The sequence below is a fragment of the Elephas maximus genome, chromosome 13 (genome assembly GCF_024166365.1).
Source record: "Elephas maximus indicus isolate mEleMax1 chromosome 13, mEleMax1 primary haplotype, whole genome shotgun sequence".
Taxonomy (NCBI): Eukaryota; Metazoa; Chordata; class Mammalia; order Proboscidea; family Elephantidae; genus Elephas; species Elephas maximus.
Window position 1 is genome coordinate 74,547,716 of NC_064831.1, and position 16,242 is coordinate 74,563,957.

General features: G+C 45.3%; 1 protein-coding gene across 2 annotated transcripts in view; it reads right to left on the bottom strand.

The window, feature by feature from the left end:
* The window catches only part of ZNF592 (zinc finger protein 592), a 55,415-nt gene that overhangs the window by 35,795 nt on the left and 3,378 nt on the right, over window positions 1-16,242 (bottom strand). For both annotated transcript variants that reach the window (XM_049905653.1, XM_049905652.1), the window contains exon 2: window positions 4,666-4,774. The gene's annotated coding sequence lies outside the window, so the exon portion shown is untranslated. The remainder of the gene's footprint in view (window positions 1-4,665; window positions 4,775-16,242) is intronic.

Here is a 16,242-nt window from a genome sequence, read left to right on the forward strand (position 1 = left end):
CTTCTGTTATTTAAAGCCACCTACTTCTGGCATTTTTGTTATGGTAGCACTAAATAACTGAGACACTTTCCTTTACATCCTTCATCCAACCTATAAGCCAATCCTATCAACTCTACCTTCAAAACATATTCAAATCCAGTCATACCTCACTATCTCCAAGCATCATCATCTCTCCCACGGATTCCTGCAAAAGTCTACTAACTGGTTTCCTTGCTTCCACCCTTGCCTCCACCATTTTTTTCAACACAGCAGCCAGAGTGCCCCTTTTAAAACATAAATCAGATGTCAGTCCTCAAAATCCTCCAGTAGCATCCCATCTCACACAGAGTAAAATCTAGTCTTGACCACAGCTCACAAGGCCTGGACGATCTACACGCCCTCTGTTCCCGCCACCATCTCTGTCACTCAGTCTGCTCCAGGCACACGCAGGCCTCCTTACTGGCCCTCAAGTATGCTAGGCACACTCCCTCCTCAGAGCATCTACTTGGAATGTTCTTCCCCCAGGTCTCTGTGTGGCTCGATTCCTCGCTTCCTTCAGGCCTTTCCTCAAAGGTCACTTTGTCAGGAGCTTTCCATGACCATTCCATATAAGATACCAGCCCCTACCTCCACTGTCAGTCTCTACCCCTTTACTCCACTTTGCTTTTCTTCACAGCACTTATCTCCACCTGACATACAATCATTTATTTCCTTGTTGTTTGTTTATAAGCTCCAGTCTGTTCACTTGAAGGTAATCCACCATTAGAAATGTGGAACGAGTTAGAAATAAAAATATTATATGATTCAGCAATCCCACTACTAAGTATATATCCTAGATAAATAAGAGCCATGACACAAATAGACACATACACACCCATGTTCACTGCAGCATTCTTCACAATAGCAAAAATATGGAAACAACCTAAGTGCCCATCAGCAGATGAATGGATAACACTGTGGTACATACACACAATGGAATGCTACACAATGTTAAAGAATAACGATGAACCTGCAAAACATCTCACAACATGGATGAACCTGGAGGACATTATGCCAAGTGAAGTCAATCACAAAGACAAATACTGTATGAGACCGCTATTATAAAAAGTCAAGAAAAGGTTTACACACAGAAAACATTCTTCATTGGTTATCAGGGGATGGGAGGAGGAGGGAGAAGTCATTGCTAACTAGACAGTAGAGATATACTAACTTGAGTGAAGGGAAGGACAATATACGACATATGGGGAGTCAGAGCAACATGACCAAGGCAAAGGAAGACACTGAGAGGAAGGCCAAGAGTAAAAGGCAACAATGGTAAATACTATTACATATACAATCCTGCAAGAACAGTAACAACAAACAAATTACAAGTGGATACATAGGCTGAAAAGGCGTGGGATGGTGTATGGGAGTACATCTATGAACGTATATAGGTTTGGCAGAGGGTATTTCTACATAGGCATTTGTATGTGCTGCAAATATATCCAAGTGTACAGTAGAACACACAGGGGACATAGTTATGAAAACTTCCTAACCATAACCAAACACCTCGAGGGACAGAGTCACTGGGCTTGAGGGCTTAGGACCATAGTCTCAAGGGACATCTAGGTCAACTAGCATAACACAGTCCATAAAGACAATGTTCTACAACCCACTTTGGTAAGTAGTGACTGGGGTCTTAAAAGCTTGTGAGTGGGCATCTAAGATACAACTATTTTTCTCTTCCCATCTGGAGCAAAGAAGGGTAAAGAAAAGTCTCAAGGAAACAATTAGTCCAAAGGACCAATGAACCACACGAACCACAGCCTCCACAAGCCTGAGGCCAGGAGAACTAGATGGCATCTGGCTACCAATAGAGGACTGGTCTGATCAGGATCACAGCAGAAGGTCCTGGGCAGAGTGGGGGGGGGGGGGGGTGGGGGGGAGGTAGAACAAAATTCAAACTCATAAGAAAGACCAGACTTACTGTGATCTGACAGAGACTATGGCCCTTAGACATCCTTCAAACCTGGAACTGAACCCACTCCCGGAGATCACCTTTTAGCCAGACAATAGACAGGTCTATAAAGTGAATAGGAAACCCCGGTGGTGTAGTGGTTAGGAGCTACATCTGCTAACCAAAAGCTCAGCAGTTTGAATTCACCAGGCGCTCCTTGGAAACTCTATGGGGCAGCTCTCCTCTGTCCTATAGGGTCACTATGAGTCAGAGTCAACTCGACGGCAATGGGTTTGGTTTTGGGCTTTTTAATAAAGCGAACAGTAACACCTATGAGGAAAGTGCTCTTCAGGATAATGAACCATGCCAGACCAAAAGGGCAGCATTTGCCCAAAAAAAAAGTTCAGAAGGCAGGAAGGGGGAGGAAAGATGGGTGAATGGAAACTGGGAACTCAGGGAGAAGTGGGTAGAGTGCTGTTACATTGAGGAGATTGAAACTAATATCACAAAATGTGAATAAATTGTTGAACGGGTAACTAATTTTGTTCTTTCACCCAAACCACATAAAATGTTCAAAAAAAGAAAAGGTGGAACAAGCTGACAAGCTCATCTGTCCAGAATTAATATTGTTCAAGGAAAGTCACAGATTCCCAAGCAGGTTTATTACCATTCAGGCAACTGGCAAATTTGCAGCTTTTCTTTTTTTTTGGAGCGGGGGAAGGGAAGCTTTAAAATTTTTATTATAGAGAGATCTTGAGTGGTGAGGAAATCTCACCAGTGGGAATGGGTCTACCTCAAGTGGCACTTGTCTATGAATCCTGGGCTCCTGCAGGGGCTGATTAAGTTAAATATTTTATCAGTGGAAAATGCCTACTGGTCAATGTTCCCACGATAAGGTCATCTGTCTTGAGGATAGGATCAGCATGACACTAGTGGAGAGGGAAGGATAACTCTGAGAACCATGGGGAAGAGGAAGGCACAGTATAGTCTTCAGCCTTAAAAAAAAGGGAATACAACTCTGTGAATATACAAAAAAACATTGAATTTACACTTTAAAGGGGTGGATACTACAGCATCTGAATTACATCTCAATAAAGCTGAAATGTTAAAAAAAAAAAATAAAGAGGATAGAACTGGAGTGAGCTGGGATTAGTCAGGACTATAATGCGGACTGAGACAATAATAAAGGAAACTAGGTACAGACAACAAAGTTTAAAGAGAGCTGAGAACTTAGGAACTAATACTTTGTAACCTGTACCCCCTTTACCTTTCCTTACTTGCAAACAGATCTCAACACTAACTGGGCACTACGCATTGTTAGGAGGGAACAAGACCCAGAGACCTGAGAAAAAAGGGAGACAGGACTGCTCTTATTCACACAGATCCTGGAGGAGCTGCTCCCACTGTACTTTGTAAAGTGTCATCTCACGGTGGTGGAGACCCCCAAATTTAAGGACGAAGCGAGCAGCCTCAGACCTTCTGGGAACCAAGCCTCCACTCCCTAAGCAAAGGGACCCAGAAAAAAGAAAGGGCTACTCTCTCCATGGGTAGCTGAGGGTACCACCAGTCTCACCTACCACAGACAAACTATTGACAGGCGGAGGGGACACACGGAGCACGCTCGTAGTGCCCTGCGTTCCCTTAGATCATCAGAGGAGTCTGATCACCAGGTCTTTTCTTCCACAGAGCCACTAGTGGGTGAGAACCGCTGACCTTTCAGTTAGCAGCCAACTACTTAACCACTGTGCCACCAGGGCTCCTTTTCAGAGGACTTCAGGAGCTGGTAAGGAGCCCTGGTGACTCAGTGGTTAAGGCACTCAGCTGCTAACCAAAAGGCCAGTAGTTCGGACCCACCAGCCACTCCGTGGAAGGAAGACGTGGCAGTCTGCCTCCGTAAAGATTACAGCTTTGGAAACCCTGTGAGGCAGTTCTGCCCTGTCCTAGAGGATCACTGTGAGTCAGAGTCGAGGCTACAGCAACAGGTTAGGAGCTGTAGGTCAAGGGGCAGTAGAGTTTCTCCCCCAGGAGCTCTGCGCTCTCACTTCCCTTCTCCTTCTCTCACCCTCCCCCCACACAAATTCTTCTCCTCCTAAGCTCTCTCTCCTCCCCTATTTCTTTCTCCATAGCCCTCTTCCTTCTCAATCCTCTCTTCCCTCCTGTCAGAACTCTGGGAGGGCTCTTGCACCATGGCTGACCTACAGGCAGTCAGCCTTCTGAAGGAGAGCAGCAGCCCAGGCAAGGCAGCCTCTCGCCAATAACCCAGCACAGCAGCGGATCCAACGTCCAGGTGTCCATATGTGCGCCCTCTGTATGTGTCCCTGGTGGCCCAAGCAAACGGCAGAAGGTAATGTGTCCAAAGGAACATTCCTATGTGCCCTTCTGGTGCCAGACAAAATGGAATATTAAGAGTCCTCATCTTTTTAAGACCATTGAAGTGTTTACAGATAAAATGATGTGATGTCTGGGATTTGCCTCAAGATAACCTAGGGCCAGAGGAAGACAGCAGGGAAGTATGTAAATGAAACAAGGTTGACCATGACTTGGTAACTGTTGAAGCTGGGTGAGAAATACATGGAGGTATATCATATTTTCTACACATGTGTACACTTCAACACACTAGGCACCGGGCCCTTAGCCAGCGGACCCAGTGTATCCAATTAAATATGCAATTAAATAACCAAAGGAAAGAATCACTTGTGCCCAAATTCTCCACAGTTCAAGGCCAGCTCAGGTCAGGCTAGATTTCATACCTTAGTGACGTTCTCAAAACAAGGATGCGGTGAACATTGCTGGGGGTGCAGAGCTGCGGGGAAAGGAGAAACTTCTATCCAGGCACATGATCTAGTTTCCAAACACCACCTAAGGGAAGAAAAAAAAAATTCTTTAAATGGGTCTGAAGGTAAATGTTAAACTAAGCAAAGATAGCTAAGAAACAATAATAATAACCCAAGCATAGGCCAGACCCTGAGAAAAATCTCTAAACCTAAATTCAAAGCAGGCCTCAACTACAGCCAAAGACAAAACTTCCCCAGCCTATTGTGGTGGTTCAGAGCACAGACTAAAAGAAAAAGAAAAATTTTCTTCTTTTTTTTTTTTTTTACCTGGGTTCAAATCCCATTTTTACTACTTACTAGCCATGTGACCTGGGTAAGTTTCTCTCCCTCTGTGTCTCGGTTTCCCCATATGTAAAATGGGGCTGTTATAAAGAGTGAGTAAGTAAATATTTGTAAAATTCTTACAACACTGCCTGGCATATAGCAAATGCATGTGTTAAGTATTATGCCACTATCCTCAGTGGCCAACAAGCTTTACCTCAAAATGTTTCAGACTGCCCCAGCAGATTGCCGAATCCCTAAATGTCAGGCTGGTTGAAAGCATGCAGAGTAGAGGGAGGTCAAGGTAAGCGAAGCCCATTCACTACCCCACACAGCTCATCCTCCAGTGCTCAAGGAGCCTGCGGAAGCTGAGGAAGCAGAGGGTCAGGGAGTGGGAGTATATACAGGAGGCAGGGGCAGACAACCTGGGGGAAAGCCATAGGCTGGGGAGAGCCAGGTGCTAAGAAAGGAGAAATGGGAAAAGCTGGCAGAACTCATCTTTAAAATTAGGTGGTCCTCAACTGTAGCTGATCATTAGCGACACCTTGGGGGCTTTGGAAACTACCGGTGCTTGGCCACAACCCCTAGAGATTCAGATTTAACTGGCCAAGATTGAAAAACACTGATTAGTAGTCCATCGGGTACATGTACCTACAAATGCTAGAATAAAAAGCCTTATCCCCTGAATTTCTAATTCTGCCCATTCTCACACTAATCCTGCATTTCCTCGCTTGACTCCATTTTGGTCTTAGCTCTGACAGACCAGCATTTACTTAGGATTCTAAACAGAGACAGACTATATAATGTAAAAATTTAGAAGGAAAGGGAAGGCTCCACGCACTCAGCTTCTAGCCACACTGCCCTCTCCACCCCATTTCCACACCCCATTATTCCAATTGTACAGAAAGAAAATAGAGAAAATTTTTTTTTCTCCTAAAGTTTTTCCTTTTCTCATTTTGGACCTTCATGTTTCAAAACAAAAACTAACAAGCAGACACTGTGCTGTCCGGGTGAGGACAAAAGTCAGCAGCTAAGGGTGGGGAGGCACAGGTCTCATGTCCAATGGTAAATAAGCTCTGAGGTGCTCCAGTGAGTGTACCTGGTTATTTATTCTAGGTTAACCTTGGTTCATCCAGCCACTGGGTTCTATCCAGTTATGAAGACTGTCTCCCATGTGCAGTAACAGCTTGGCAGCAGAGCAGGGCTGAGAAACTTGACCATCAGGTTCACCGTCCGATGCTGACTGCTTCTCCCAGGTCACCCGAGCCACATACTCATGCGGGGTGGATTATCCAATAGGCAAGGTAAGCATAGTGCTTACCTTGCTTAAAAGTTCATCTGTCTTGGACAATTTCACATTTTTTCACCACATCCAGAAGTCTGCTTCTAGGTATGGCTGGCATCTGTCTCTCTCCCAACCCCACAGCACCTCTGTACAGAATCAAAGCCTCTTTTCAAGTTTATAATCCCTGACAGGGGCAGATGACCTAGTAACCAAGGTAAGCACAGCCTTGCTTATGCTTACTTACTAATCTGTAGTGAACAACTCCACCTGGGTTTCACAGTTTCAAACCCATGTGAAAATGTTCATTACAATAAGCACAGTGCTTATGTTGCTTATTGGGTAATCTGCCCTGTACTACTCATGCTTGTATTTATATGAGCTTTACAGTTTCTAAAACACAATTCCTACTTCACAAGGAACTTGCCAGTAGTAGTACGGCCAGGACTAGCGCTGCCTCCAAAGACCAAGCTGCCCTTCCACTCAGGAACTCTGACCTGGGAGGTCAGATTCCACATTTCACAACACTCCAGAGTCTTCCCAGGGTACTACGGTACACGGCACAAATTTTCCTTCAGTTTGGTATTGAGACATTCACCATACCCTTTCCATAATTATGACACACCTTATGATGTTGTAAGACCAAGATTAAACAACACAGCTCTAGATTAGAGTTTCTTCCACGCCAGCAAGATGAAGGAACTCTGGAAAATCATTCAGTGTAACACACTCTACAGCCAAGAAAACTAAGACCCAGAGGGGTGAAGTGATCAAATAGGATAAAGTACAAAAACTGCGTAGAATTGTTATCGCTGTGAAAGATTACTATTGCTACTCCTGGCAGGGTCACCAGGGTTCTGCCTCAGCCTTCTCATCAGAGGGGCTGAAGTCCCCTTCTTACAGTTACCCAAGTGAAATCTCTCAATCAAACACCAGGTATAAGACGTATAACCATCAGACCAGGATTCTCAACCCTGGGTGCATATTAGAAACACCTGGGGAGCTTTTAAAAACACTGACGCCCAGTCCCATCTCAGACCAATTAAATCAGAATCTCTAGGGCTGAGGCCCAGGCACTTTAAAAAAATGTCCCAGGTGACTGACACGGTCTGGAGTTGAGAACCACTATCTTGGGCCAAGGTGTGGTCCAGGGCCCACTGGCCTCAAAATTCACCCAAATAGCTTGTTAAAAATATAGACTTCTGGAGCCCACCCTGAGACTCTGACTCAGTAGGTATGCCGTGGGACCCAGGAGCCTGAAGTTGTAACAGTCCCCAGGTGAGCCTAGTGCACAGGAAAGTTAGACAACAATAGCATTAAGTGAGTTCTGGAAGTCACCCCTGTGATTCAGCTGAGCCTGGCTTCCTAGGGGCCCAAGCACCTAGCTTGGAACAACTCCCAGGTGATTCAGGCCTGATGCCCGCTCTTAGCTAAGAGCCACACAAAGTCCCACTCCCTCAGCCACCAGGAGACTGGGCAACCCTTCCAGAATGAATGTGGATCCCATAACACCTCTGCACAGTGGCCAAGGGCTTCTCATCCCATTCAGAGCTAAAGCCCAAGTCCTAACCAGGACTTACAAAGCCTTGAGGATCTGTGTCAGCTCCTCTCCCTTACCTGCTGCTTTCCCTCCCTCCCTCACTCCCACTCCCTGGGACACACTGACTCCTTCCCTCACTTCTGCTCCCTGGGACACACTGACTCCCCCCCTCACAACTGCTCAGACACAGACTCCTTCCCTCACACCCGCTGGGATACACTGACTCCCCCCCTTACACCCACTCAGACACAATGACTCCCTCCCCCACACCCACTGGGACACACTGACTCCCTCCCTCCCTCCCGCTGAGACACACTGACTCCCTCCCTCCTGCTGGGTGGGACACACTGACTCTCTCCCTCACAACTGCTCAGACACACTGACTTCCTGGCTGTTCTTCAAGTTCACTGTGACCTCAGGGCTCCCACCTCCTTTGGATCTCTGCTCAAATGTCCTTTTTTCAGTGCAACTTCTCTGACCTCCCTATTTAAAATAAAAAATCTACCTCCCCACCAAACCTCCCTATCCTCCAGCCCTGCTTTATTTTTCTCCATAATACTTTTCACCATTTCTCATTCTTTATATTCACTGTCTATCAAAGGAGCCCTGGTAGCACAACGGTTAAGCACTCAGCTGTTAACAAGTTGGGGGTTTGAACCCACCAGCGGCTCCACAGGAGAAAAGACCTGGTGATCTGCTTCCGTAAAGATTTATAGCCTAGAAAACCCTATGCAGCAGTTCTATCCTATCCTATAGGGTCTCTATGAGTCAGAATCAATTCCATGACACACAACAACAACATTGTCTATAAGCCCACACACACTAGAACATGAGTTCCATGAGGGTAAGATCTGTGTTTATTTTGTTCCCTGCTATAGTCCCAGTGCCTAGAAGAGTATCTGGCACATAGCAGGTCCTCCAATATTTATTCTAGGAATTATGAATAAATCAGAAATGCCAATCTCAAAACATGACTCGTACCAAAAGATCCGAAAGAAGAAGCTGATTATACCAAAAGCACTCCTCTGCTGATCTCATCTTGGCAAACGCCTTTTCAAAAGCAGGCTAGAAGCCTAATGAAACAGAAACCATTTAGAAATAAGTATTTCCAGTCAATTAATCCAACTCAAATGGGTTTACGGAGTCAAAGGCAATTTGTTCTGAGAAACAGATAAAACTATGGAGACAGAAAATGAAGTTGAAAGAAAGTGATCACACGAATGCATTTCAGATACCATCCTGGTGTATGCGTAGGTTCAGGCCAGAGAGCACTGGCAGCTACACCTAGACAGGGCATCGTTTTCAGCTGACCAGAAAGGACAGACAGGCTCCTACCTGGGGTTACGTCTGCGAGATGGAGGCCAGTGCAGAATATTACCCACCTGCTTTCCACCAGACCCATCAACCTGATAAACATCATCAACAGGAGGAGGACCCTTCCTTATCTCCTGCTGATGCCCCACCTGCTTCCAAAAATCAACTGAAACCACTGACAATACTTTAAACTCTACCAGGTAGGGAGTCGCACAGCAGTTGGGGAGCATGCTGCCATTACCAGATCTCACTGATGTTACCTGTTCCACCCCTGCTAACCGAAAGGTTGGTGATTTGAACCCACCAGTCGCTCCGTGGGAGAAAGATACGGCAGTCTGTTTTGGTAGAGATTTACAGCCTTGGAAACCCTATGGGGCAGTTCTACTCTGTCCTATAGGGTTGCTATGAATCGGGATTGACTCAATGGCAACAGGCTCGGTTTTGTTTTCTTTTTTTTTTTTGCCCCATGTCTGCTGACCCCTATACTGCTGACCTCTTTCCTCACCAGCTCTGGTCTCTCCCTGCACAGTCATCCTGCATGTCTAAGACACCAGTCTTCCCAAAGCACCGCTTTTACCACTTATTCTCTGATTGAAACTTAAAATCATTTCCTATAGCCTACCACAACAGGGCCAACCCCTGTGCCAGGTGCTCGAGAACCTCCATAATCCAGTCCTGGATCTAGGTCTATTCATTTTATACTTCAGCCCCAAAGCACCAAATCACTGCCTTCCACCTCAACACGACCACCAGTTAAGAGATGAGACTGCGGAGACTGAAACAGACTAACTTCCCATTCTCCTTGCAACCAGCAGCCTCCATTCCTGCCAAGAGCATCCTCACTCTCCTCCACACCAGCCACAGTCTCTCCCCTTCCTCATCTTCCAGCCACACCACTCCTTCCACCTCATTTCCATAGCACATACACGACACACACACTCACACATACACTCATGCATTCAGTAAATATTAACTGAACACCTACTGTGTGCCAGGCCTTGTTCTAGTCACAGTGGGTGCTACGGTGAACAGGACAAAGTCCCTGCCCACATGGAGCTGGCATTCCAAAGGAAGGAGACAAACAAGCAAATCTAGACATCCGCCTTTCTCAACTGGGGTTCCTCATCAGAAATCAGAGATTTCAATGACTACGTTCTCGATTTTGAAGCAAGTGAGGGAGCAAGCCATGTGAATACGAGGAAGAAGAGGTTCCAGGCAGAGGGAAGACCAAGTGGAAAGACCCTGAAGCAGGAGAGCACTTGGTACGTTCAGGGAGCACAAGCCAGAGGTGGGAAGCAGGGGCGGTAGGCGACGATGAAGACGGGAGGTGGATAATGCAGGGCCTGGGCGAGGACTCTGACTTTTACTCTGGGAAGAGAGGCTACAGGAGGACTTGGGGTAGCAGAATGATGCGTTCTGACGTACATTTTAAAAGGATCATGACCCTCTGCCTATACATCTCAGTTGTCTATCATCAGGTAAAATTATGAGGGATTTATTTTCCTCTAGAATTTTCTAAACTCAGCATGTTTTATTTTTAATGAGGGAGAAAACAATCTTCCTAACCCTTTAAGACCCAGCTCAAATTCCACCTCTGCCTCAAAGTCCCCTGCAGAAGCACTAGCTCACACTGTACCTTGTGCCCCAGACAGCAGGACCACGCACGGTGGCCCCAGGGTCAGCAACGAGGTGATCCCACAGCACCTGCTGGCAGCAACCAATGTGTCTGAAAGTTCCTTTTGCCCCCCTGGCTTCTCTTCTGCCATGCAGCTACCTTCCTCCCTTCAGACATTCTCGTCCTCAAGTGTTACCTAGGACCCAGTCTTCCTCTCAGTTGACTTAATTAATTCCTGTTAATTAAAGCTACTGTTTGGTGATGAATTGCGAAGAGCATGACCTCTCCCAGGAGATAGATATATTTTAAAGGGGGACTCTAAACTGGAAATGCAAAAGGCTTCAAGACTCAGAGGAATGGAACTATAATGGTGAAATGACAGGCACCAAGGTTTGTATTTTGTGGGTAGGTGGCTACCTTCTCCTAAAGGGTCAGGGGGCTTATGGAAGCAATATCAAGGGGAGACAAGTGAAGCAAGGGAAGATGAGATTACATCGTTGCCACCACCTCCCTCCTCCCAAATGGCCATTCAATTCATTTCGGATACCAGAGGGTATTCTCCAGAGGTAATCTCAGCCATCTCAGAGGGGTGGCCTGTGAGAGTAACCACCACCTGAGAAAATAAAGCCCCCTCAGGACATGTCTGGTCTGGAAGCAAATTGTTCTCTAATTGCTTTCAGCGGGGGAGCTCCCAGAGGGCAAAGTTCACCTCACAGGATTCTTTTATGCCACAGGAACATCCAGCTCTGCGCCGGCCCAAGGAGGCCCTTTCATAGGCGTGTATATCTTATTGACCGATGGTAGCCCAGCTCAGAAAGGCTCTGCAGGATTTTAAATACAAGTGAACATTCTAATTAAGGATAACTGTAGTATTAATCACACGTCTAACATTTTTAAGGGCTTGAAGATTTACAGCCTTAATGAAGTATTAGGCAGTGAAACAGTTTTTACAACCCGGCCAGTTCAGTTGAGGTCTGGAGAGTGTATCTAACAAGGCGAGGGCAGAGAGCAGCCCTTCCCCACAGACCATAGCCCCAGCTGGCCCAAGACTCAGAAGAATTCAAACAGCTGCTCAGTGACCATCCCTAGGCTCCGTTCTCTGAGAATGCCAAAGCTCTGCCTCAGATGTGTTTGGTGTTTGAAGGCCCTGAATGGCCCTGAGATGGCTTGCAGGTGCAATGAACACCTTCCTTCACAGCCTCTCCCTCTGGCCTCACTCTGCCCTTCAGCTTGCTAAAGAAATGACTTCAACTTCAGGACCAGAATTGGCAGAAAGGGGTAGAATGCTGTAAACTGCAACAAACCAGGTAATCCCAGAGGGGCCAGGGCCCACTCGACTGGCTCTCGTTCAGCTCCAGTGTGGGTAAAATACGCCTACGCCCTGAGACTGGATATGGAGAAGGAGCATTCGAGCCCCTAGAAGGGGAAAATCCCAGGAACGCATGCAAGGCTGACGTATGGGAAGCCCTCTCCTTATATCCCCACGGCCCCCAGGCTGTAACACCAAGACCTCTAACACCACTCTGTAGATGGCAGGAGACTGAGTCCTATGGTCCATGGAGGAGGCCCAGGGCCATGCCCTAAAAGGAGTGATTTCTTTATGAGTACTCCTAAAGAAAATACCCAATAAATGAAGCTGTTGTTGTTGTCGTCAGGTGTCCTCAAGTTGATTTTGACTCATATTGACCCCATGTGACACAGTAAAACTGCCCCCCTAGGGTTTTATATGCTGCAGACTTTACAGGAGCAGATTGCCAGGTCTTTCTCCTAACGAGCCACTGGGTGGGTTCAAACCACTAAGCTTTAGGTTAGCAACCAAGCATTTAACCACTGCACCACCGGGCCTCCTTAAGAATGAAGCTAGAGGCTTCATTTCTACTCGTCAGCTCCTCCCAGCTGGGTGCAGCCCTGGTGCTCTGAATTTGGGTACTACTCCAGTCAGAGGTGCTAACCTAAGTCACCTGCCGGGAGAGCTGCCCCTATTGCACATCTCACAAAGGCATCTTCCGCTGAGAGTGGCTGAGGAGGTGCCTCCAACCCCAGGCAGCATCCCTCTGAGAAAAAGTACTAGAGGATTAGTTCTAAGCAATTTGGGTTTTTGCTTTGGGGCAGTCAACGTTTGTCTCCAAAATGAAAATAGATTTACTGTATGTTTGTTTCTATAAAAATATCTAAGCCTGTAGAAAATTCAAATGATAGGGGAGGAAATGTAAAGAATAAAGCAAAACCATGCCAATTCCACTACTTTGAGGTAAGGCGTTCTCATAATAAACTATTCTGTGGAGAGCAAGCAGGCCTATGCTGCCTTAGCGCTGGGGGGCACGTCTTGCTTCTTATTAGACCCGCGGATTTATTTTTGCTGAAGATCCTTAATGTCACCTCTGGCCTGTTAAAAAAAAAATGTTCAGAATCTCTGAAGCAGCTCCAATAATTCCGGAGTCCTCACAAACAGACATAACTTAAAGTCACATAGACCTCCTTTCCCTCACACAGACTGATTCAAGGCCAGGAGTTTATCTGTTCAGCAGACAAACTCCGTTATTTCACTAAGCGATATGTGATGGCAATCCTTCCCCAGCCCATCACACATATAGACATCGACATCCTTTTCATTGCCTAGAGTGTATTAATGAGAGGAATGAGCCACCCACCATTACCTCTTGAACACCAGTCTGTATGTTCATTTTTGTGCAAATGATAAAAATGAAACCATTACAACACCTTCAGAATATGAAATGAAGAGGATTAAGGGGCTTGTCCAAAGCCACACAGTGAGCAGGGGACAGTCCATAAGTGCTGGTGGCTCTGAGGAATGACTGTGGTAACACCAAACTCAAAAGGTGTTCACTGACTTTTCTATGAATCTTAAAAATGCTGTGATAAGTCACTTCAATACACACATACACACTTCCCTGCTGCCAAATAAAATGATTGGCTGAAGTAGCACCCTTGGAAACATTTCTCAAATGTTTTTAAAAGTAATTAGCTAGTGGCTATCATATTCTATACCTCTAGACAAAGAAGGCGGAGTACATTATACCAGATGTTCACAAATGGAAACATATACAGATTTGGGGAACACACAGTTGCTCTACCTCATAGATGTCAACAGTCAGAATTCTCTCCTGTTCAATATGTTACTATCTTTGCTAGAAAAGAAAAAGTTAAGACAACGTGTATGTATAAAGACAAATATGGTCTATGGAGATAAAGGTCTATGGCAATACAAATACCAGAATACTAAAAGGTTAACTGTAGCTCTAGGTTGTAGGATTATCAGTGGGTTTTTATTTCCTTTTTGATATTGATCTGCAGTTCGTAAATGTTCTACATGAATATGTATTTCTTGTGTAATTCTTTTTAGAGTTCTAAAATGAGAATAATCCACAATCTAGAATAATCCACAGTCTTGGTCTATCTGGATTTTATTTTTCACTGTAGAAAAACATAGACTCAACACTCTAGAGGGTCCACTCTTCCCAGTATTGCAAAAATAAAGTGTATGATAAACCTCTAACCTCATGAAGATTCCAATCCAATAGGCAAGCTCACTCTCACCAAGCTGAATGGAGAGCAGGGGTTATTACTTTCTTCTCTGTCTCTAACATACAGAGAAGATAAAGATCCTAAATCAATCTCTCCTTTTCAAGTGCAACCAAAAGCCCTGTTCACTCCTCCAAGAGTTCACAGACCATTTGCCCACAACCACCTCTTAGCCACAAAATTACACACATCATTCAGAATCTGAACACCTTTTCCATTTCTTGTGAACCTCCTTTTCCCGTATCTTATTTCTAAGAAAGTTATTCCTCCTCTTAAGTTTCACAAGCACAGGATCCCACCCAAATAATACAGAACAATACATTCCATCAGTTATTAATCATTGTTGACTACACTGTCTGCTGTTTCAGGAAAGATTGTGTTAACAGAAAAGGTTAGTTTTCACATGAAGTCCAAGAAAAAACAAACAAGAATTGAGGACAAGTATTTGTTAGTATGTCCTAGCCCTGGCCAGAAGTGAGGGGGCAATGGCCAGAGGACAGAAACATCTGTCATTCTGCAGTTTCATTTCTCATGGTCAGTTAATACCCTGAATTTAAGCATCAGTCTCTTCCAAGTTTGGTTAGTGAGTCAGTCTCCCTGGGCCCAATCAACTCTGAGTTCCCTACAAAACTGAATTTCTTTTCTCTGAAGCTGAGAACCAGATCCTGAGGCATAGTGATCCCACCAAAATAAAGCTGCCCCTGGGATGACATCTGTCTCTACACTCTAACTGCAACACCCACCACAGGATGTATCTGATGCATACAATACTCTTTGCTAGCTCCCCGTGGCTTACAAAATAGGATCCGAACTCCTTGACCTGCCTTTCACAGGCCCAACTCAGCTTTCCAATCTCATCCCAGACAAACCCAGCCCTCTATGATTCCAGGCTTCCACACATACTGCTCATTCTACCTAATCAAACTAAACCAGTTGCCACGCAGTTGATTCCAACTCCCACGATCCCATGTGTCAGAATAGGACTGTGCTCCGTGGGGTTTTCAATAGCTGATGCTTTGGAAGTAGATCACCAGGCCTTTTTTCCGAGATGCTTCTGGGTGGACTCAAACCTCCATCTTTTGGTTAGCAGCCAAAATCATTTGTACTACCCAGGGGACTCTTATTCTCACTACCTAAAAAAAAAAAAAAAAAAAAAAAACAAACCCGTTGCCGTCGAATCGATTTCGACTCATGGCAACCCTACAGGACAGAGTAGAACTGCCCCATAGAGTTTCCAAGGAGCAGCTGGTGGATTCGAACTGCAAACCTGTTCTGGTTAGCAGCTGAGCTCTTAACCACTGTGTCACCAGGGCTCCTCCCACTACCTAGAACGTCCTTAAACCAGTACAGCTGCTGTTGAGCTGATTCAAATTCACGATGAACTCGTGTGTCAGAGTAGAATTGTGCTCCATAGGGTTTTCAATGACTGATTTTTGGAAGTAGGTTGCCGGGCCTTCCAAGGTGCCTCTGGGTAGACACGAACTCCCAACTTTTCATAGCAGCTACGTGTTAACCGTGCACTACTTGTCAACTCCAGAATGTCCTTAGCTCAATATTATTTGCCTGTGAAACTCCTAATCTTCCTCCAATTACCAGTTCAAAAGTCACCTCCTCCCTGAAGCCTTCCTTACTTCCCCAGGCATTTAGCTCTTAATGCTCCCAACAGCTCTACCACCACAACTCGTTAGAAAAACTTGTCAGGTACGTTGTATCTATACTTTGAGCTCCTGGGAGGCAGAAACATAATTCACTTTGTATCCACAAATCTTAGTCAGGCTTGTTAGGGGAAAGCCATTAATGTTGAATGAATAATTACATGGAACATGGCATTTAATTATTTAGGAGAAAAGGAAGGGAAAAAGAGTCACAAAAAATTCAAGGATTAAATTATTAATTTGTTTAATCTCATCCAAAATGAACATAATATAACTGAAACAT